Below are 22,067 nucleotides of genomic sequence, written 5' to 3'. Positions count from 1 at the left end.
TCCATCGTGACAACCCGGCATGCACTGTTGTAGTGACGTATGCCGAGCCTGAATAGATGGTCATGCAGCAACCTTGTGATGCATCTAGCGCTTCGATGAGCACCACAAGCTCTGCAGCTTGGGGCGAGTAATGCATGGGGTAGTGTTTTCATCACTAGTTTTTCATATTCACCTCCTTTGAGGTGTACTACTGCCGCGCCTGTATGTCTTTGTACCGTCTCTTGATCAATTGTTGCTGATCTGTCAACAAAGACCACCGTGCCCCTCTGCAATGGGCTATCCTTTGCTTTAGGAATGTCATCCAACTCCCCTTCAAATTTGGCACAGTTATGCATTTCCAAATCTTCGTCGGTACATACTTCTGTCAGAAGAGTGGCAGGGTTTACCGTTATGCATCGCACAACATGAATGTTTGAGTTCGGGAGGATAATCTCATATGCCGATGCTCTGTGTTGTCGGGGTAGATTTCGACCTTTCTAAAATGGCGAATAGTGAATGCTCTACGTACAAAGTTACTGCGCATCCCATTACTTCTTTCTGTTGCAAACGCTGCTGCAGCGAGTGCCTGTTCACACGCAAATTGGCCTTGCATAATTTAAGCAAGAGTAACACTGTAATAGGCCAGTGGCTTGTGGCCCATTGTACATTTCTGTGTTAGCACAGAGGTCATAATCTTGCCGTTCGAATGTGAGAATATGTAAAATTCTTGGGTGTAGTCTGGGGTGGCAAGAACTGGGGCTTCCTTTAAATCATTGAATTTTTTTTTAGCATGTCTGCTGTTCATTCGAGTTTGATATTGCCTTTCTGCGCTTCTTTGAGGCTCTGCAGGAGCGGCCTTGTGTACGCTACATAGTCTAGAATCCATGCTCTGCAGTAATTGCACAACCCTGGGAATTTGTGCATATCTTTCAGTCACAGGTCTGGGCATGGCACGCACAGATGCCGCTCTGTCTGGTATTATTCTTTTGCCATTTGCTGATATTAATTGACCCAAGTACAGCACTTCCAGTTGCCAATAATGGAGTTTGGCCCTGTCCACCTTGTACCCCTTGCGGGCCAAAAGTTGTAGAAGAGTAATGGAGTCCCTTCGGCCGTTTTGCTCACTGTCGCTCCACACAAGCAAGTCATCCACATACTGGATGACTGTGCTGGGCACTTGGATGTTATCTAGGTCAGCGTGTAGCATTCTGTTAAAGATATTTGGGCTCTCTCAATGCCCTTGGGGCAAACGAGTGTGCTCTTAACACTTTCCGCCATGGGTAAAGGCAGTGGGGAACTATGAGTCGGAGTGCAAGGTTATTGAAAACAAGGCGTTCTTTATCTACCACAGTGAAGTGGGTTGCTTTTTTGATGATACTACACAAAATGGTGGCCGGGTTCGGAACCACAGGAAATTCTTTCTGTAGCACAGCATTTAGGGGACGTAAATCCTGGACCATTCTCCAATTGCCCTCTGTGGCCTTTTTGACAGGGTAGATCAGCACTACTAGAGTGGACAGCACTATTAGCTCTTGATTGAGTAGGTCCTTTATCATGCCCTTTATTCCCTCCTCCGCCTCTCTTGATAGTGGGTACTGTTTCACTCAGGGTAATACAGCTCCAGCCTTCAGTGTGATGTGTACCGGAGTCACTTCTTTTCGAAGCGCAATATCATGTTAATGTTAAAGGTTACTTGTACTGCGCACTAACACCACCGGAGTGGTCCACTGGCGGATCTGAAAAAGGATGGTGTGAAACGGGGAGGCTGTGGGAGCGGTTAGTAGGGTGCAGTGGGAATAGGAAAGTGAGATATGATGTTCTGTTGGCAGCTTCAGTTTGGTTTGCACCGTTCGCTGAGCTTAGGTGTGATTTTTCGAATCTGAGCGAGTCCCATGTGCTGTTGTGCATGGTTATGTGTTTGTATGTTGTTGCAGTGTGGTGAAGTACGTGTGGTTTGCTGTGCAGAAATGTGGTCATCTGAGTTTCTGTAGGGGAACAGTTTGCGGACAAAAAGAGGTTTTAGTATTGGGTTAGCAAGTTTTTTTCTCACCTCTTTGCTTTGGTTTCTGTGGTCGGCATCTATGACCATCCTGTGTGCTTTGATATTTGGCATCCTAGTCGGTTGGTACGTTGCGGTGTGGTAATTATCTTCTGTAGAAATCTAGCAATATGTGGACATGGGTCGTGGAGGTGTCCCCTCTCCCCCATCTTAGGGTTAGAGATGGTTAGGAAGGTTATGGGTCGCTCCCTTGACTTCTAGTGGGGGGTCTTGCCTACTGTGGAATATTTCTGTAAGCTTGGCGGTGTGTATGCATGCAAGGTCCAAAATGTACTCCCTGCACCCACCAGTTGGGGATGGTTGGGCAATGGATTGTAGGTCCCTCCCTGGGCTTCCTGTTTATGCCTGAATTTGATTCCTACTCGTTCCCTTCTGATTATGGGGTGAAGAGCCAAGTTTTTAGTTTTCTGAATTCAAGATGATCCCTTGTATTGTGCATGTATTTAGGAGGGAATTCCATGTTTTTGGAGTTAGGTCGGAGACAGATGATTCTCCGAATTTTCCTTTATTGTATGGTTTTGGTTCTAGAAGAATGTCGTAGCTTGATCCGAGTTGTCTTGCTTGATGGTAGATAGTTATTTTCTTCTTTAGGAACTCTGCTCTCCAGCGGTGGATTGCTCAGTGCGTTATGCACATGGTTTCGAACCTTATTCGCTGTTTTATTGGTAGCCAGTGTAGTAGTTTCAGTGCTGGGCTAATGTGTATCTTCATTGTAGTTTGAAAGGAGTCTGGCTCCTGTGTTTTGGATACACTGAAGTTTCTTTAGTAGGCGTTCTGGCATTCCTAGGTATAGGCTGTTGGTGGGTGTAGTCTACTCTGGACATGAGTGAGATGATAGTGAACGTTTTGTGGGTGAAGGAGAGGAATGGTAAGATCCTTTTTACTTTGTGCAGGAGGAAGAAGCATTTCTTGATTATTGCATATACCTACGGCTCAAGTGTTATTTCGTAGTCCATCATGACCATGAGGTTCTTTACTGTTGTGTTTTTTTTAAACTTCTTTTTATTAGGTTTTTTCAACAAGAAAACAGCATAAGTACACATCCGCATTAGGAGACTTAACAGCGAGAACATAGCACATGACACTGCAATTGGTAGTGAATCCCCCCTGCGGGAGGAGAAGATTGGTTCAATGAGTCATGAGGCCGCTCGAAGTGCGTCCGGGCTCTCCCCGGTTACTGGTACTGTTCCTATTCCTCCCACTTCCCCCATATTGTCAGATACTTCCGGGGGCACCCCTTTGCCGAGTAAATTCGCCTTTCCATGGAGGCACACCTGTCCATTTCATAGGTCCACCGGTCAATGCTCATCCTGTCCGCTGAGCCCCAGGTGCTTGCCGTTAGTCTCTTTCCCAGCCCTAGTGCCACGCTCAATTTCTTTTTCATATTTAGTAAGGTCTGTTTCGCCCCCTATTCCCAATAGAATGAGTTTGGGGTCCTTTTGGTATTGGGGCGCCCAACACTCTAGAGAGGCGCGATAAGCACGTTGTCCAAAATTCTTGCAGCACCCTCATTCCCAGATCATATGGTAGAAGGTGCCCTCTGCCCTCTTGCAGCGGAGGCAGGTCGTGTCGTCGTCTCCCTCCCCACCCCCATCTAGATATGTGTTCTGGAGTAGTAAGATCTGTGTAGGATTCAGAGTTGTATCAATCTGATTTTTGTGTCTATGCCAATCTCTCGTGGGGAAATTAATGCTTCCGCCCATTCTTCTGCTTCTAGTGCCCCCATATCTTGCTTTCATTTTCCTCCTGAGGTGTGCGAATTCCCCAGAACCAAAGGAATTGATCACCTGATAGAGGGTGGAAATCACCTTGGAGGAGATCCGGTGTGGGAGGGTATTCGCCTCCAGAGGGGAGCATGCGGGTAGGTCAGTGAGGCTCTGAAATTGGGCACTGATAGCGTGTGTAAGTTGGAGATACCTAAAACGATCAATGGGCATTAATCCGTGTGTTGTGTTCAACGCTTCTAAGTCTCTCAGCCATCCCTCATAAACAATATCTGCCAGTGTGGATATCCCTCTTCTCTCCCAGGTGTCAGTGGCCCATTCGCTGGATTTCGGGAAGGTGTGCGTTGTGCCATAAGGGTTGGGTGAGGGTTGGTTTGCCGTCCCAGCCAATGTGTCTATGTATTTCCTTCCAAATTCGACGGATGTGAAGGGACCCCCTCGCAACCCCCTCCAGATTCCTGTTGTCGTACAGTATGTGTAGGGGGGAGGGGGTCGGGAGGCTGGTTCTCTTATTTCGACCCGGATGTGTGGGAGCGTTGGGTCCCCATGCAGCCATTCGTTTGCCACCCCAATAATATATACGGATATCAGGTAGTCCTATTCCCCCCTCCCACACCGACCAGCGGATTGTTTTAAGGGCAATGCAGGGCTGTTTCCCTCCCCAGAGCAATGTGCATAGGGACTTATCGATGTCTGTGAATGTGGCAGCCGGAATTGGGAGTGGGGCATTTTGGAGGACATATAGAAATCTCGGGTGTGCCAACATCTTAAATAGTGCCGCCCTGCCCCCAGTAGTGAGAGTGGGGGAGATTGACAGTGGGAGACGTCATTCTCAATTTTTTCCATTATCGGGTGTAGGTTCAGTTTGAGGAAGTTGTCTGGTGTTGCTCTTCTCTGTATGCACAGGTAGGTAAAGCCCAGTATCGAGATAGAGTATGGGTAGGGTTCTGGGATCGCTTCGTCTCCCCCTTGGACAGGGAAGTATATCGTTTTTTGTGTGTTTACGTGAAGTCCCCCGAAGTGTTGGCATTCCTCCAGGGTCCTGGTTACTATCGGGCAGGAGGTTGCTGGCTTGCTCAGGTAAATCGGGAGATCATCCGCATATAGTGAGATGCGTTCCTCACCCCCCGTTGGCCAGACGAACCCCGTCCATTGTGGATCTGTGCATAGCCTGATTGCCAAAGTCTCAATGGCGAGAAGGAATAGCAGGGGCGAGAAGGGGCAGCCCTGTCTGGTCCCCCGACCCAGGGGGAATGTCCGGGATGATTTTCCGTTGACCCGCACAGATGCTACGGGGAGGGTGTAAAGAAGTTTGACCCATGACATAAAGTAATGCCCAAATCTCTGGTCCACCCGGATCAGTGCGGTTTCATGCCGGACAAATCTACACAAATGAACCTCTGCAGGATCCGAGTGGCCCTAGACCGGGCAGTTGAGATCACAGACCTGCCCGGTCACCCCGTGCGGCCTGTTTGCCAGGACTCTGGCTAGTATTTTAGCTTCCCCATTAATTAATGATATGGGCCTATACGAGGCACAGCATTCTGGGGGTTTCCCTGCTTTGTGGATGACTACTATGTTTGTTTTCCTGAGGTCCGGGGGGTGGTGGCCCTGTTCTCTGCTACGGAGGAACATGCTATACATGTGTTTTGTCGTTGTTCTGCTCAATCACTTCCAAATCTCCACCGGGAAGCCATCGGGGCGAGGGGTCTTTCCCCGCCTGTAGCTGTGATAAAGCTTCCCTGATTTCTTCTTCAGTGATGCCAGTGTCTAGATTTTCTGTTTGTATTCTGGAGAGTTGAGAGATCATTATCAGATCTAGAAAGTGTGGGGCGCTTGGTGTGGGATTCTCTATTGGTGGGGAGTATAGTTTCTCATAATAGTTGGCAAAGGCCTCCGCGATATCGGAATCACCCGTTAGTATTTCCCCCTCCTGGGTTTGAATGGCCCGTACTTGCTCTATACTCTTTTCCCGTCGTTCTAACCAGGCCAGGGTCTTGCCGGCCTTGTCTCCCCTCTCATATATCTGGCTTCCAACTTGCCACTGGGCAGTTCGGGCGTTGTCTGGGTCCCTGTCTTTCAGGATTGCCTGGGCTGTCACTAGGGCGTCTTGTGCCTCACGGGTTCCTGCTTCGGCAGTTGTTCTTCCAGCCGGGTTACTTGGGTCTCTGCATCAACGATTGCCTCATTGTGCCGTTTTCTATGAGCAGCTACCAAGGAAATTGCCTCCCCCTGCAGGACAGTTTTGTATGCTTCCCACCGCATGGTTGGGCAGGCAACCGCCGCTTCATTTAGGTCAAAGTATTCCGATGTTTTATTAGTGAGCCCTTCCATTATTTCCGGTATCCCCAGATAGTAGGCACTTAGACGCCAGGTGGGATCCCGCTTATGTTGTATCCCTTTAAGTTTGATCAATAGGGGGGAGTGATCCGAGATCCCTCTTGCCAGGAATTCTGCAGATATTAGTCAGTGGGCCATGTTCTTTGGGGTGAAGATATAGTCTGGAGAGCAATCTAGGCGCGTTGGGGTAGAATGAATAGCCCTTCTCTGATGTGTTGATTGTTCTCCCAGTGTCGGATAGCCCCATTGCGTCCGCGAAGGTGCACAGCTTGGTCTGGGTGTCTACGACCCTGTTGCCTCTGTGTGTTCTATTCTGTGCGATTTCCATGACCTCATTAAAGTCCCCACCAATTACCCACGAGTCTGCATGTTCCTCTAGCATTATGGCTTAGAGCTCGGTGAGGTGCTCTGCCGTCAGCGTGGGGGGTGCATACACTCTAATAAGGCCCCAGGGTCCCCCTACATCTCCCCGAGTGCCACAACGAACCTGCCCCGAGGGTCCGTTCTCACTCTTTTGGTCTTAAATGGGACCCGCTTGTGCAGGAGGATCATAACTCTCCTGAAACCTCTGGAGAACCCTGCTAGGTATGTGTGTGGGTAGTTTCCTGAAAGAAACCGCTGGTGGTACCTATTAGGTGAGTTTCAGTGATAAATGCGACATCCGGGGAGTGCCGGTTAAGGTATTGGAGTACCAGTTTTCGTTTTATACCAGAACCCAAACCATTCACATTCCAGGTCAGCAGGGAGATCTGTCTCTTTTGTGCTACGTCTGCTTATTTACTACAGTGTGGGGATTCTGAAGGATGTGGTGCGTCTTCAATATCCCTGTCTCGTGCAGTGTTTTGCTCTGTTCCGGGCTCTGGTGCCCCTTCATTATCCCTCTCGCTGTACTTTTGCCTTTGTGTACTTCATATGCAAACCTTGAAACTGTAAACTGTTGTTAGGCAGAAACCTGTGCAGTTCCCTCTGGGACCACTGCAAAAGATTTAAGACTACAGGTGTTTGGCAGTAAACCCACTTGGTAGCAGTCTGTACCACCCAGATTTACCTGGTAGCTGTGGCTGAGCAGTCAGACTTCCCTCAAGAAGAGTTAGGCAGTATATAGAGCATACATAATAGGTACAGAGGCACAGTAGTACAAGCAAACACTGACCAGAGCTAGGTGTAAAAGTATATAATTATTTATTTAAAAGACGCACTCATAAATTACACTAGCACAGAAAAGGTAAGTAAGTCAAAACACAGTCACTATTACTTATATGTACATACCTAGTTATTTGTTGGACAAGTCTAAGTTAACACCACTTATTTCCAAACAGAGGTGAGCGCTTAACGTTAGATGGCACTCCAACAAGTTACTTAAAAAGGGAGGGAAAAGGCAGAAGTAATGGAAACAGGAAGGTAAAACACTTCTCAGAGATTCACAGTAAGTTTAGAAAGGCAGTCTATTGCGGAGCCAGGAAGTTCGGTTGCCAGGCCCACTCTAGGGAAAGCCAGGCGAAAAGATGTCCAAGATCACACAATGTCACAAGTCTTTACAGGTGAGTAGAAAAGGTTTTACCAAGTTTAGAAAAGTTTAGGTAGGGTGTCCCAGGCTTACCCAGGTTCGAGAGCCGAGGGCTAAATCTACCCTGTACAATCGGTGGCAAGGGAAGCCGGGCGGAACCGGTACCTTTTTAAAATGGAAAGGATCCTCCAGCGGTGGCAGTTGTTCCTGGTAGTGGTTGCAAGTCGCGGCGTCGTCCAGAGGAAGAGAAGATCTCGACGTGGAGGAAAGCTGAAGGTCGTTGGACTACCAGGGAAGAAACCAGCCGTGGAGTTTTCCGGTTAAAAGGATGTTACCCCTCTTTCGCGGTTGAGGTAAAAAGTGGTATCCCGGTTGCCGGGGTGCTTGGCACAGGCAAGGCGGCCACGAGATGCTTCAGGGAGGCGAAAAGAAGGCAGAAACTGGTTGTCCCCACCAGTCAAGGGAAGAAGACTCTCCCGGCGGGAGATCTCCTCTGTGGTGAGACGGTTCAGCAGGGCTCCACCGGTGGTGTCGTCTTGGCAGGTCGGCTTGGCTTCTCTCTCTTCGGCTTCTTAGGTCCTGTGGCGACTTCTGAAGAACCAGTCCCAAAAACCCTGCTTTTATGCAGCAAACCCCCATTCATACAGCCTAGCTGTCACTCAAACATGCTAAGTGGTGAGCGGGGCGGCTCACCACTTGGGCCAATCACACCAGAGTGTGACATGAGTTGGCAAGGCAACTCAGTCCAGGGTGCCTAAACCCCCTCCCACACCCCCTCTGGTACCCAGACAGAATGGCACCACTTTGGAGGGCTTCTGTGCAGAAACCCACCAAAAGTGGAACAAAGGCTCGACTCGGGTTCAGGGTTACTGAAGTGAACCTAGACACCATTTTGGCGATGAGTTCTGGCAAAAAATCCCAACCGGTGAATTTATATTAAATAAATAAACCAGCGGTATCTTTAACATTGCACCAAAAAGTGGTGCATTAAAATCAATGGGAAAACCCATTGGGAAATATTCCGGTGGAATATTTCCGTGGTATCCACTGCCACCAGCCAGAAACTCGGCGAGGGGGGACGGGACAGTACCCTCGACAACAGACCCAGGGGCAATCTAATTGCCCCTACCAGTACTTCCACAGTATGATGGTTTGTACTGGTTAAGTTCCTAAGTTAAGACTAGTAAAGTCAATGGTGACTTTACAGACCCAGGGAGACAGTAGTCAGTCCCAGGGTGTGGAGTCTGTTTGGGGGTCACTATGACACCCCTGTGTTACTGCAATGAGTGTGCTGTGTAACACACATTCAAAAACCAATGATAGCCTATGGGGAAAAAATACCCCATAGCCCATAAGCACATAGCAAGTCACAGAAACACTCTCAAGTCATGTCCAAGAGTGAGGGTAAAAGAATCTCACTCTTGGCAGGAGACAAAATTAAACCCCAAAAATCCAGCAAAGCTGCTGGGGGACTCACTAGGTTAGGAAATTCAGCCTAAACAGAGAATTCTCCCTAACAACTGTGAACTTAAGGTCAGCTCAGTTTGAGTATAAGTGGGAATACATGGGCCCCTAGGAGTGGCATACCGATTCCCTTTTCTTCTGCAGTGAGGGTGGTTCCAGTTTGTTAATACATTAGTCTCAGGTGCCTTTTGTGTCTTTGAGCTTTTTCCTTTAATAACTAGAACTCCTGAACTCTCCTCCACTCCCCTCCCCTCCCCCCCAACCAGAAGCACCTGTCGCCCAAACCAAACAAACCATAAAACTAAATTGTGTGGGTGGCAAGAAGGGTCAGCTGCTCCAACTCGTGCAACTTGTAGCTACTCTCAGTGGGGGCGGAGGGGGCGCTCCTTTCACCTCCTCCCCATCTCGGCCGCCCCTCATCGAGGCTTATTCCCGATTCCTGTGAGCCTCGTTCTGAGTCGATTGGTTCTCATGTGGGCCCCTTTTTGGCCGGTATCCCCGCCATCCCGTCCGTCCCCCTCAGGGGTGTAGACTGTTCAGGGGTTCGGCGGATGCCCTCGTAGATTCTGCAGGGTGTCTCTCCTCTCGGGCTGTCGGTGCGTGGGTCCGAAAGGACCTTTGTTTAGAGCCATTCCCATGTCTCCCGGGGTTGTGGAACACCTGGACCACACCTTTGTAGTACACTTTGAAGGTTGCTGGGAAGAATAGCGCATATTTAATGTTCAGGGACGTCAGCCTCTTTTTGACGGAGTCATACGATTGCCGTGACTTCTGGACCTCCCTTATGTAGTCAGGGAAGAAACCAATCCGGTTGCCGTTGTAGGTGATTGGGCCCGTCGCTCTCGCCATCTGGAGGAGCGTGTCCCGGTCCCTATAGTTCATGTGTTTAGCGATCACCGTGCACGGGGGGCCCCGGGAACCGGTCTGCCTGTCGGGACCATGTGTGCTCTTTCAATGGAAAATAATTTTGAAAGTTTTTTCGGGGCCATCAGGTCTGCTAACCAGTCTTCCAGGAAGAGTTCCATGGAGGGTCCCTCTTTAACGGGCAGGCCGAGAATGCAGAGATTGTTGCGGCGGGATCTTCCCTCGTTGTCCTCGGCTCTGTATTCCAGGAGGGTGATTTTTCGTTCCATTTGTTTCAATCTGTCCCCTAGATTTTTAACATTGTCCTCAGTATCGGATATTCTTTGTTCTGTGTCTCCTACCCTAGAGGTTAGGTTCCTCAGGTCCTGTCTCAGGAATTACACCTCGGAAGCCAGGCCGTCAATTTTTGCCACCACCGAGGTCCGGGAGTCACTGATGGCTGCCATGTTTGTAAACCAGAGTGCAGGGCCCGTGCCCCCATTCATGGCGTTGTCTTCCCCCTTGTTTGACGGTCCGGGGAGCCTTGCTGGGGTACTTGTATATTTGTCTATTTTGTTCTGCATTGCCCCTCTGCGGGGTAGGTCCTTCCCCATTCTTGGTTCCGTCGTAGTTTCTCCCTTTGAGTTGTTCCCTGGACCGTGGGCAGTTGTGCTCCAGGTCCCTGCTTATCTTCTGTGACCAGAGGCTTCCCTGTACGGGGTGTGAACCCTTTCCGCAGGTTTGTTTTGCTGGTGTACCCCCCTCCGGATTATTTGCAAGGCTGTGGGTCGTTATGTCGTGGATCCCCCGTGGGCGGGGGGCTTGTGAGGGGTCTATTCAGCTGGTATGTCCCCCTCTGAGCTGTTCGATGGACCACAGGTTACTATATCATACGACTCTGCCTAGCTTCCATGTCTGGAGGGTTCCCCATTTGGGGCGTGCGCCCTGTCTTCCAGTCTATACTGCTGGTGTTCGTGCCTGCTTGGGGTGATGGCCCCAGGTCGTCTTCTGTATGGCCGGGGTCCGTCTGGGCCAGGGGCGGTGCACCAGACTAGTATTTGTCAGCCTGTGTTCCCAATGGTTTAGGTGTACTTTTAGTCCCCTGGTCGGCTTAACATGTGCCCTGAATTCGATGTCTTTCTGGAGTGCAGACCCCATGTTTCACTGGAGTTGGGTGGCCTCTGTCTTCATGGGCTGCAGTAGTGTCTAGCCGTCGGGGCCGTATGACCGGTTCACCCCCCCTCTGTTACCCACAGGTATAGCTGGCCCCCGGACCTACCTCCACCAATGCCAGTTGTGTTAGTGGGGCACCCCTCAACTCGGGCGCCCAACTGCTCGCTGACAGAGCACACGGCAGGCATCGGGGAGGGGGAGCCCTGCGCAGTGGCCGCCTGCAGAGGTTCAGGTTGTTTTGCTTCAACCCTGTTGTAGGTTCTGGCCGAATTTGCGGGGCACTGCCCCCTACCTCAGTGTTGGTCACCAGATGGGGGCCCTGTTGGCACAATATGGACCTCCAACTGCTGGTGGGGGATGGGCAGCGTGGGCCGTTGGCACGATGTCCTCCTCCGAAGTAGGCGTCTTCCACCGGTGCTATCGGCAGGTTGTGGCGGGGGGGGAGGGGGAGCACACTGCACGCCCAGCCCTGGCCGGTACAGGAGGCCCCTGGCCTTATCCCCACCGCCGCTGCTGGCTGCGCCTGCGGTGCACCCCTTGACCTGAATGCCCCGCTGCTCGCACACGGTGGGCGCCGGGGAGGAGGAGCCCCTTGTTGTGGCAGTGCGTCAAAACTCACCAAGTTGGAGGGGGGGGGGCCCAACCTGTGCAGTCCGCTTATAGCTGGAGCGTCCCGGCAATTTATCGGTGTCTGTGTTCCGTGGTTCAGTGCAGGGTTGTCGGGTGCATGTGCCTCCCCCCAGGATGTATCTCTTCCCCGTTGGGTCGTTGTCCCCCTGCGGGTGCCCCTCGGCCCGGACCGCCCAGCCGCTTGCACGCAGCGCACACGGCAGGTGCTGGGGGAGGGGGGGCTCCCCATGTGAGGGTGATGTATAGGGGGTATAGCGGGTCCTGGCTGGGCTCCCCTCGCTGCAGCCTTCCTTCGAGGTATCAGCAACCCGAATGGGGGGGGTGAGGTGGGGTGAGGTTGCCTGCGTTCACCCCTCTGGCTCACCTATCTTTTCCGGAGTTGCTGTGTTCCGTGCTACCACTGCTCTGTCGGGTTCTCAGATGTGGTCCCGGCTCCCTGGGCAGCTGTCCGGGGGCTTCCGGTGGCAGGCCCCACTCCACAGGTTTCGGCACCGAGGACATGTCTCCGGTGGCCTCGCTTTGACCACGTCCGGCGGCTTCCCTCTTGCCGTCTTTGCCACATGGTCTCCTCCAGCGGATCTTCAGGACGGTCGGGGAGACCCTAGGGAGCTCCGATTTTCGTCAGGATTTAAGGAGGGTGGTGCAGGCACAGTCCCCTCCAAGCGTGTGTCATTTAATCCGTTTAGGGACCAAAAAAGGCAGCAGGATTAGGCAGGATACGGGCGGCCGCGGCGGAGCGACGCAGGGCTAGGTCTGCATTCAGCACCCCCCCCCTGGTGGCGGTCTACCTCTTTACTGTTGTTGATGGTGTCTGTGCTGTTCCTAATTCTGTAGGCTATGGGATGTAGTGGCTGTTTTTGGATAGAACCATTATTTCTGTTTTTTCAGGGTTGAGTTTGAGGTTGTTTGTGTTCATCCTGCCGTAGAGTTCTTGTAGGCATTCTTGTAGGTTTGTGTGTTCTTCACGTTTGTTTTGTACTTTGTAGATGATTTGTCATCGGCGTTGTTGCAGCATGTGAGGCCATGTCTTTTAATGAGCTTGATTAGTGGAGCCAGGTATATATTGAAGAGCAGCAGAGATGGGGAGGATCCTTGTGGTACTCCACAGGTGGATTCCCTTTGGGTGGATTTGAAGGGTTTGATCCAGACGATTTCTTTTCTATCTGTTAGGAAAGATTTAATCCAGCGTAAGGCTAGGACGGTGATTCCCATTTCTTCCAATATCTTGATGAGGATTTCAGTTGACTATCAACTGCTGCTGAGAGATGGAGGTATTAGATCTGCGCTTGTATCCAAGTCTGCATTAGCCTTCAGGTCGTCCCAGATTGAGAGCAGTGCTGTTTCTGTTCCTCATTGGTATGAAGCCTACTGGTGCCTGGTCCAGCAGAAGATGTTCTTCTATGTAATCTTGTATTGTTCTATAATCGTAGGTTTCGAGCAGTTTCGCTGGATAGGGGATGTTTGAGATGGGTCTGTAGTTGTCAAGGTCTTCCACGCTGCCTGCTGTGTCTTTGAGGAGCGGCTTGATGTACGCCGATTTGAATGATCGCAGTATTTTCCTGTTAACAGTGATTGGTTGAAAAGGTTTCTGTAGTGTTCCATGGGTGCTCCTTGTGAGGATTGATTTGTGTATGTCTGGGGGGCAGGGATCCATGGGGGAGCCAGCTTTGTTGCTGTTTCTTGTCAGCTTGGTGAATGTCATTGCTGATATTTGGGGAAAGTTGTGTAGTTTGTTCTGACGATCCTCGGCTGGCAAGGTCGGTTGAGTGTTGTGGTAGATTGGTCTGCTTTGTATAATTTGGTGGATTGTGCTGATTTTGTTCTTGAAGTGATCTGCGATGTTACATAGTTTGTGATGGCATGGGTGTGTTGCTGCAGCCAGGGGGGTTTCTCATTTTGTTAATGATGTTAAACAGTTTTTTTTTTTTTAGTGTTGGCAGCTTTGGAGATTCGGTTGTCGTAGAATTTCTTTTTGGCCTTGTGAATTTCCTTTTTGTATGAGTGGATTTGTTGTTGGAATTGTAATTTCTCTGCCTGGTGATATTTTTTCCTCCACCCTAGTTAAAGTGTCTTGTTTTGTCTTTTCATGTCGCTGAGAAGCGGGTTAAACCATTTTGCTGTTGCTCTTTTGTGTGATGGGTTGAAAGGTTTTTCCTCGGAGATGTCGTCGATTGTTTCGGCAATCCACCTGTGCAGTAGTTCTGTTTTTTTTGTCGAGGTTAGCTTCATCCAGGGCCCTTGTCGGTGGTTTGTTAATTTCCAGTTGTTCTATTAGGTTGCTAGCTTTGATGGTCCTCCAGTTTCTTTTCTTGATTTTTATTTATTTATTTATTACATTTATAATACGCCCAGACCCAGAGGTATCACGGCATAGTTACAGTGTGTAAAAACAGGCTTAATTACGGTACAATAGTATTACAGACAAAGGCAGTGTTCCATACATGGTATATACAATGGACATCATTGTTCAGTTTAGTATTGATTTACCAAGTTTTCAGTGCTTTTTTAAATTGTGGGTAAGATGTTTCATTTTTTATTATGGTGGGTAGGGAGTTCCAATGTTTGGGAGCAAGGACCTTGTAGCTGCTGCCCCTGGATTTCTCTCTTTTGTAACAGGGGATTTCGAGTTGGGCATTGTTGTTGGATCTGAGAAGTCTGGTCTGAGATTTCATCAGGACTGTATTAGTGAGGTATTTGGGGGCTTTGTTCGTAATGCATTTCTGTGTAATAGTTAGGATTTTGAATAGTATCCTAGCTTGGATGGGGAGCCAGTGGTTGTCTCTTCGGATATTGCAGATATGTTCGGATTTTTTTATGCCTAGGGCAGCTCAGAGAGCTTTGTTCTGCATAAGCTGAAGTTTGGCTATATTGGTTTTGGAGGTGCCGAGGAAAAGGATGTTGCAGTAATCAAGCTTCGATAATATGAGTGATCTTGCTAATGTCATGCAATTATTAGGTGAGAGAAATTTACGTCTGAGGGAGATAAGTTTGGACGTGTAGGAGGTCGAGGAGGCTAATGTTGGTCAGTTTGTCCGGTTGTTTGGCTGTTGTCTTGGGTAGCGTGATTACGAAAGGGATGATGATGTGGTCGCTCCAGAGGATCTGTATCGGTGGTGCCGTGGTAATGAGGTTTTGTTGGCGAAAATTGTGTCTAGTGCATGACCCGCCGTGTGAGTTGCTCCTTGACTAACTGATGTAGTTTCATTGTCTTCAATTGTTTGTCTAGAGTTTTTTGTGAGTTCTTCAAACCAGATTTTGAAGTCTCCCAGGATGATCAGGTGTTCCTGCTCAATGGCTAGGTTGGTAATGGCTTCCGTGAAGGCATCCACGAAAGTCGCATCATATGTCCGAGTCTGTAAACTAGAACAAATTTGAGGTTGTTTTGGGGTCTGCTGTTAGGTGAACGATTAAGGATTCAGTTTTCGATGCTGCTTAGTGGTTCATCCGTTTTAATTTTCAGGTGTTCCTTGTTAAGCTACTGCCAGTCCTCCTCCTCTTTTGTTTTTTCTGCTTGCATGTGAGCACTTTAAGTTGTCAGGGAACAGTTGTGCACTGTGATTTTGTAGTTTTCTTATAGGATGTTTATACCCCCGTCGCACAGTAGGTAAAACATTTCTGTGGCATGTTTGGACATTGATATTGTGTTCATTAGGTTACAATGGATCTTTTCGACAGTTATGTTTTTTTCATTTTGTCTGTTTTGTCTTGCAGTAGTTCTGTTGGGGTGCTTCTGTTTTGCTTACACAAATTGATCGCAGCTGTGTGGGCTCTGCTTCGTCGTTGAATCGTTCTGTTAGCTAGCTGTGTTTGAGAAATCTTCTACTTCTTCATCTTCCATGTTTTGATGTAGTTGTTGACCCTGCCCTTGTATTTTTGTGATATACGGAGTGAGGGCGTTGATTTCGCTCCTTTCTCTTCTCGGATCGTCTCCTTTTCCTGCGAGGTTCCAATAGGTTTTCTGTCTGCCTAGAACTGCTGGTGGCATTGTGTGTTGCGGTGTGGAGGCAGTTGTGAGGTAGTGCTGGATATAGGGATTTTTCACTCCTCATGTTTGTTCTGTTGGTTGTGGTGTGTTCTGTATTCGTGGCAGTTTCTATTGGATGAGGGAATGGCTGCATTGGGATTGTTCCTTGTTCTGTGTTTCTTTGGTGGCGTCCTGTTCTGTGTCGGGGCTTCTTGTGGCTCTAGTTGGTTTCAGGGCTTGGATTTATTTATTTATATATTGTTTTTCTTTTCCTTTATGGTTTGGGTTACAGGGGCTGTAGCCCACCTGTAGGATCTCTTGCGGTTTGGATGGTGTTGGGACTTACCTTTTTACCTTGTTATTGCGCGTTGCATTATGTGGCCTCGCTTCATTTGTACGTAGTTATAATGTGGGCCTGGTTGTGGGGTATTTGTGATATAGTGGGCTGCTGTTGTAGATTGGCTGGGGTGCCTGCGTATGAGTGATATTGAGATATTTGGGGGATTCTGGGCTTGGGTTGTTCTAGGGTGCAGATAGTTTGCTGGGGGTTTCCCGGGTGGCTACCTAAATAGTGGATTTGGGTTTCGTATCTCTTTCCTGTGGGTGGAGGGTCTAGGTGCAGGGGTTTTTGGATATTAAGAGTTGGGGCGATAGTAGGCAGTTGGGTTATCAGTCGGTTGTGGGGAATGACCTGACCTTGGTTGTTAGTTGGGTAGTGATCAAGCTATGGTTAGTTGCTTTCAGTGGGTAGCCGTATGTTCCTGGACGGTTGGTGAAGGACTGAGTTTCACAAAATAGCTGATTGGCAGATATGAACACACCTACGTTTGAGATTCCTGGAATGTGAGAAAAGGGCCTAGGCTTCAGAGTCGCAGATATAAGCACACCTAAATTAGAGACTCCTTGACAGTGGATGAAAGGCCTGGTTTTCACAAAATGGCAGATATAAACACACCTATGGTTGGGATTCCTGGATAGTGGGAGAAAGGTTTAGTTTTCAGAGTGGCAGATGCCTACATTTGAGTGTCAGGCCCCTACATTTCAGATTCCTACATAAAAAAAAAAAAAAAAATGTATTATAACTTCCAAACAATGATCACATCTTTTTATACAGCAGTCATCTTCAAATCTGCACCTCAACTACATATAACACTACCTTGACCCCCTGAACTCAGCCTGCCCCAATTATCTAGTTATACATTCTCTCCTACTGCATCTACCCCTCCCATTGTGGTCTGCACAACTTCCTCCTCCTCCTCCTCATTGCTTGTAAACAGTGTCACAGTTAGAGCGATCCACGGTTTGATATCCGTTCCCAACTCTATTTTCTGTTCCCATAGTGCCTTTTCCCATACTCAAGTCTCTGACGCGACCCACTTTTCTAATTGAAATTCCTATATAGTGGGAGAAAAGCCTAGTTTTCACAGAGTGGCAGATATGAACACACCTACGTTTTGAGATTCCTAGACAGCGGGGTACAAACGCATAGGCTTCAAAATATGAAGGGCATTTAAGTGTGCTTAGATTCCAACTCGTCTTCTCAGAAGACGTCACGGGCGTGTGTGATTGGTGGTCCACAACTGTGTGAGCCCAAGACCCCTGAATTCCAAGATACCAGCTGACCCCAGGCCACCGACCATAGACCAGACCACCATAAAAGATCTAAAAGAATGGTCATCCTATCTGTACTTTACAATGGCATGATTTGTAATGCGAGGTGCGGGGAGGGATAAATCATAGTCCAAAAGTGAGGGTAGAAGCCTTGGACGCCAGATGACGCAACTGGGCCGAGTGAAATGTGTGTGAGTCAGTGACCTCGACCCTCCCCTCTGTAACCTTCCCCCCTGTACCAGTACATGATCATGTCAGATGCCCTGTGTAACAAAGAGTAGCACTGTTAGAATAACACATTTTAATTGTAATATCAACGTTGGTTCCTTGGCGACGATGAGCCCTACTGACCCCACGTGATGGAAGACGGGCGGGGCTGAGGCCAATGGCCTGGCATCCCCTATGGTGCTGACCATGCATAGGGTTGCACCAACCAGCCATGTGGGATTTTACTGTATACTGATAATGCTGTGCCCCTGTTTAAGCTCTTGATTGCACTTTTATTGCTCAGAATGTTCCTAAGCAGCAGAGTTCTTTGCTGGCACACTTATTGTTGTATAATTAAAACTTGTTATCCTTGCAAGAATCTCTTGCCCTTTTTTCCCTAGCAGGTTGTATTTTTTTCTTGTGTGTGCGTTTAGGGGTGTGCCTACACAGCCAACGACAGCGACCTTGAGCCAGGAGTTGGATCTGTCTGCCCCCGGATCCAGTATTGTATTAAAGTATTTAAGTAAGTTAAGCACTTACGGTCATAAAAACCTGGTTTGTGAATGTTTGGACCATATACATTAATCAATGCAACCAATCATCAGGTGAGCATGCCAGTCACAATCACATATCTCCCCTCAGGATCACATTGCAACTGCAATGGTTGAAACCCCAGGGACTTATGGATAATGGTGAGAACCCCTTGGGAATACAACGAATAAGAGGTGTAAAAGTGGGAATCCGCCCCAATATTTAGCAAACATCTCATTTAATTTCCCCACTAAGTGAGTTTCTTGAAGCATAAGGATTTTAGCCCTGTGTCGTTCCTGATAAGCCAGGATCTTGTGCATTTTAGCATGGTTAATTAAGGCAGGGTGTTTGTGGTGTTCGTGGGGTGAGATACATTGGTGCCTAAAGGTAAGACTCATGGAAAACTTGAACGGTATTAATACGGCTGGCCCCCTAATGGCTCTACCCCCACAGTGCGCAAATGCAACGCGAATATGCGCATGGAAAAGAACACAAATTACTGCTACGGCTTTACCACAGCCGCAGACTCGCCTCCAACACAGGCGCTGTAACTCAGCTGATCAAAAGAACTTAAGTGAGAAATTTATCAATACACCATCACACAACCGAACCCAATCGCAGGACCCTGCGAGTCATGAGGAGTTAGAAACATCGCACACTTATGTTCCCGCCCCTCTTCGCTCGGTGGAATCCAGCGTGACTGCGGTTCTAGATTCTGTGGACGCTGAGCGAAGTTGCGTGTCTGATGTTGTGACTGGAGCCGCAGGGCCAATGAGCGGTCGGGGCGGGTCGCAGCCTATCCTTGCTGGGCAGGCATTTTCATTGGAACGAGTGGTGTTTGTGGGGAATGCGTAGTCGTGCCCCAGGGCTCCTCTGAGTGTTGTGCGGGGTGACCCGGATCGCCCCCTGTGTTTGCCCGCGGGCGCAGACGTGGGAGATGAACGTCCATTTTCGTCATGTGACCAGGACGTGAGGCTGGCACACCTCCACATGACCGTGCCTCCACTGGTAGATCTAGCAACACGGTCACTGGATCCCTCACAAAGTGAGAAAGGATTGGTCCCAATTTTGCCTAAAGGCCCAAAACATGTTCTAATGCCAACACAAACGAAATTGATCAAAGCGAAACAATCAGTGCAAAAGAGCATTTGAGGAACGGAGTAAATGCAGACAAAGACAAAAGACGTGATTGTCCACAGCCATGCACTCTGTACGAGGAGCTTTAAGGAACGCCACTTTGCGATTCCCTCTATGAAACTGCAAAAATACAAGCTCCAAATGAAATGGTTAACATTGAACTTGAAATGCGAGAAATGAAAATCCAGATGCATAATCTCCAAGCTATGGAAAATGCAAGTGACCTATTAAAGGAACAACTACGCTGTTCTGCAGATGATGGGAAACTGCTAGCAGAGGTCGCAAGAGAAGCTGTTTCAATACTTTAAAAAACACACATTTTGACAATATTGCCAAAGCAACAGGGAATCGGCCTACTGGAAACTATACAAGTAATTGTGGTCTGGGAAGAAAACGATCATGCACATGTTCGAGGGAAAAGGGTGAAGCACTGATCTGTAGTATTCCAAAGGACCAAGACAGTCTCCCAACTACTTCTGTTCACGTAGAATTGCTACCTTCCCCATCAGAATCAACAGAGTTAAGAGTGACTAACTTGGAGCAGCAACACTGCCTCAGACCTGTAATGTCAACCCAAACCGCTGTAACAAAACAAATTGAGTGTGAGAGTGTTTTGATGGCAAAACCACAAGAAACGAGTGTTATTACAATAATGGACCGCAACTTTGTAGACTCCCCACTCAAGGAAACTGCCGGGCACACGAGTGCTTCAGAGAACTTGCCCAGAAATTAACCTCCCTAACCTCTGACAATGACTCCCTGATATCGGTTGCTGCAGTGGAAGGGCCTGCAGTAGAGAAGAGTTCAACATCCTATCCTATATTTTAGAAATAAAAAACAACTCCCAGAGATCCCACAGCAAGAACCTCAACAAAAACAAGGGAGGTGTAAAAAGAAAACTAAAAACTTAACATGCACGAAATGACAAAACTTGAATGGATCGTGGACATTTTTAAGAAACTTGAAATCGTTAAACCTTGTGGTGCATACAGCTGGCGCAACAAGTGGAACAGCAATAACCGCCAGTAATGAGACAGCAAAAAATGCTAAAATTGATGAGAGCAAGGACAGTGTCCCAACTCTAGAAAACAATGAAAAAACAACTGAGGACTGATGAATCTATCGACCTATGAGATAAGCGATGAGGAACAAATCAGACAGGACGAAAGGTCAGACTCTCAGACCGAACCTCAAATATGCCCACCTGGCCTGAACACTGAGAATGCTGCAGGGACCTCAAGTATCGGGCCAGTGAGGATTTCAAAAACTCAACCGCAGAGAATGATTGAAATGGAGGCCTCTCCTGAGCCCAGAAAAAGCCAAACAAACAACTGAAACGGCATCAAAGTCTGCAGCATCCATCAAGTTCATGACCATGGAAGACAAAAGAAAACCCATCCAACTAAAAGCTTTTATAATGCGAACTTTGCCTTTCGTAGAGGCAACAACAAAGACTTGGTACAACGGAGCGGAATCCGAGCCGGACAAAATATTGAAAATCCTCTTCCAGAACCAATCCAATAACCTTAGGAAGTTTCAGAACACTTCTGACATGAGTTGGAGACAAGATCCGCAAACAGTAACTTACCAAAAAAGGTCTCAAGAGAAGTCCTATGAAAAGATAGCCGCCAACTATTGCATTATGTTGGAAAGGAGTTACCACTCTGACGATGGGCTAATCTTAAACAGGACCAACGTAACAGGCCTATACCATCATATCGACCGATTGAAATCAGTAGCATTGAAAGACATAAAAACGGTCGAATTTCTAAATGAAACCCAAACCAACTGTTTCATATTGCATATCCATGATGGTGCCATTAAGGATCTGATACTTGAAGGTGCAATTGATCTGATGCAGTTGGGCTTCAAAGTTGTTGAAATAATTATGGACAGAGAACGGAAGCCAGGATCCCAAAATCTGGCAGGAAGCGACTCCGATGGCTGGGGTGCCATTGGAAGAGAACAAAAAATCACATCGCAAATAGACAAAGGTCTAACACACCTTGTGTCCCTTTACAACGTACCCGGGAGGTCTATCGTTGAAAATGAATTGGAAGAGGAACCAGCGGCAGCTCCAAAAAGACAAATAAAAATCACAATTCCTTATGATAATAAAGAAGATAACATCACCATTGAAACACCACAGATCAAAGCCAACCATTTAACTGAAAAGTGGAACTTGCTAGCCAGAGCACTAAAATCAAATAAAACCAGTTAATGCTCAAGGATCGCCGATGAGGAGCATATAAAAATTGGCTCGTGGAACACAAGGGGACACTTTCACCTTTTCCAAGATCAACCAAGGGATCTAACTGAATTGGACATCCTGTGTCTTCAGGAAACATGGCTGACAACAACACCTATTGCTGCGACTATGAAATAGCCATGAATCCTGTTATTAAGCCAAACAAGGGTTGTTCCATGACTGGGTTGCTTACTCTAGTAAAAAAACGAAGTGGACTGCAAATAATAAAGACCTGTAACAAATCACCTTATGTTCAAATAACGATAGCCCTGGACGCCAGTCAAACTGGCCCGAACCAACGGCTGCTAATAATAAACATCTATTGTCAGCACAAAACCACCGGGACGTGGGCCTTTATTGATGGGCTATGTGAAATTATAGACGAAATAATGTCTATGGTCGAGGGCCCTCAAATTATCATATGTGGCAATTGGAACCTGGACTTTTTGAATGTGACCTGAGGCATGAACGATAACAAAAAGGTGAAGCAAGGAGCTCAACGAAATAACCTTGATGATGTCAGACCACTGGAAATGAGCATGAGACTACTAAAAATGCTAAATGGGAACACCCCTGACGACATTCCCGCACAACCGACGTGGAACCGAGAGAAACAACATTCCGTTCTGGACTACATCTTTGTCTCAAGT

The sequence above is a fragment of the Ambystoma mexicanum genome, chromosome 3p, assembly GCF_040938575.1.
Source record: "Ambystoma mexicanum isolate Mex_15411 chromosome 3p, UKY_AmexF1_1, whole genome shotgun sequence".
Classification (NCBI taxonomy): domain Eukaryota; kingdom Metazoa; phylum Chordata; class Amphibia; order Caudata; family Ambystomatidae; genus Ambystoma; species Ambystoma mexicanum.
This window is presented reverse-complemented; position numbering follows the sequence as displayed.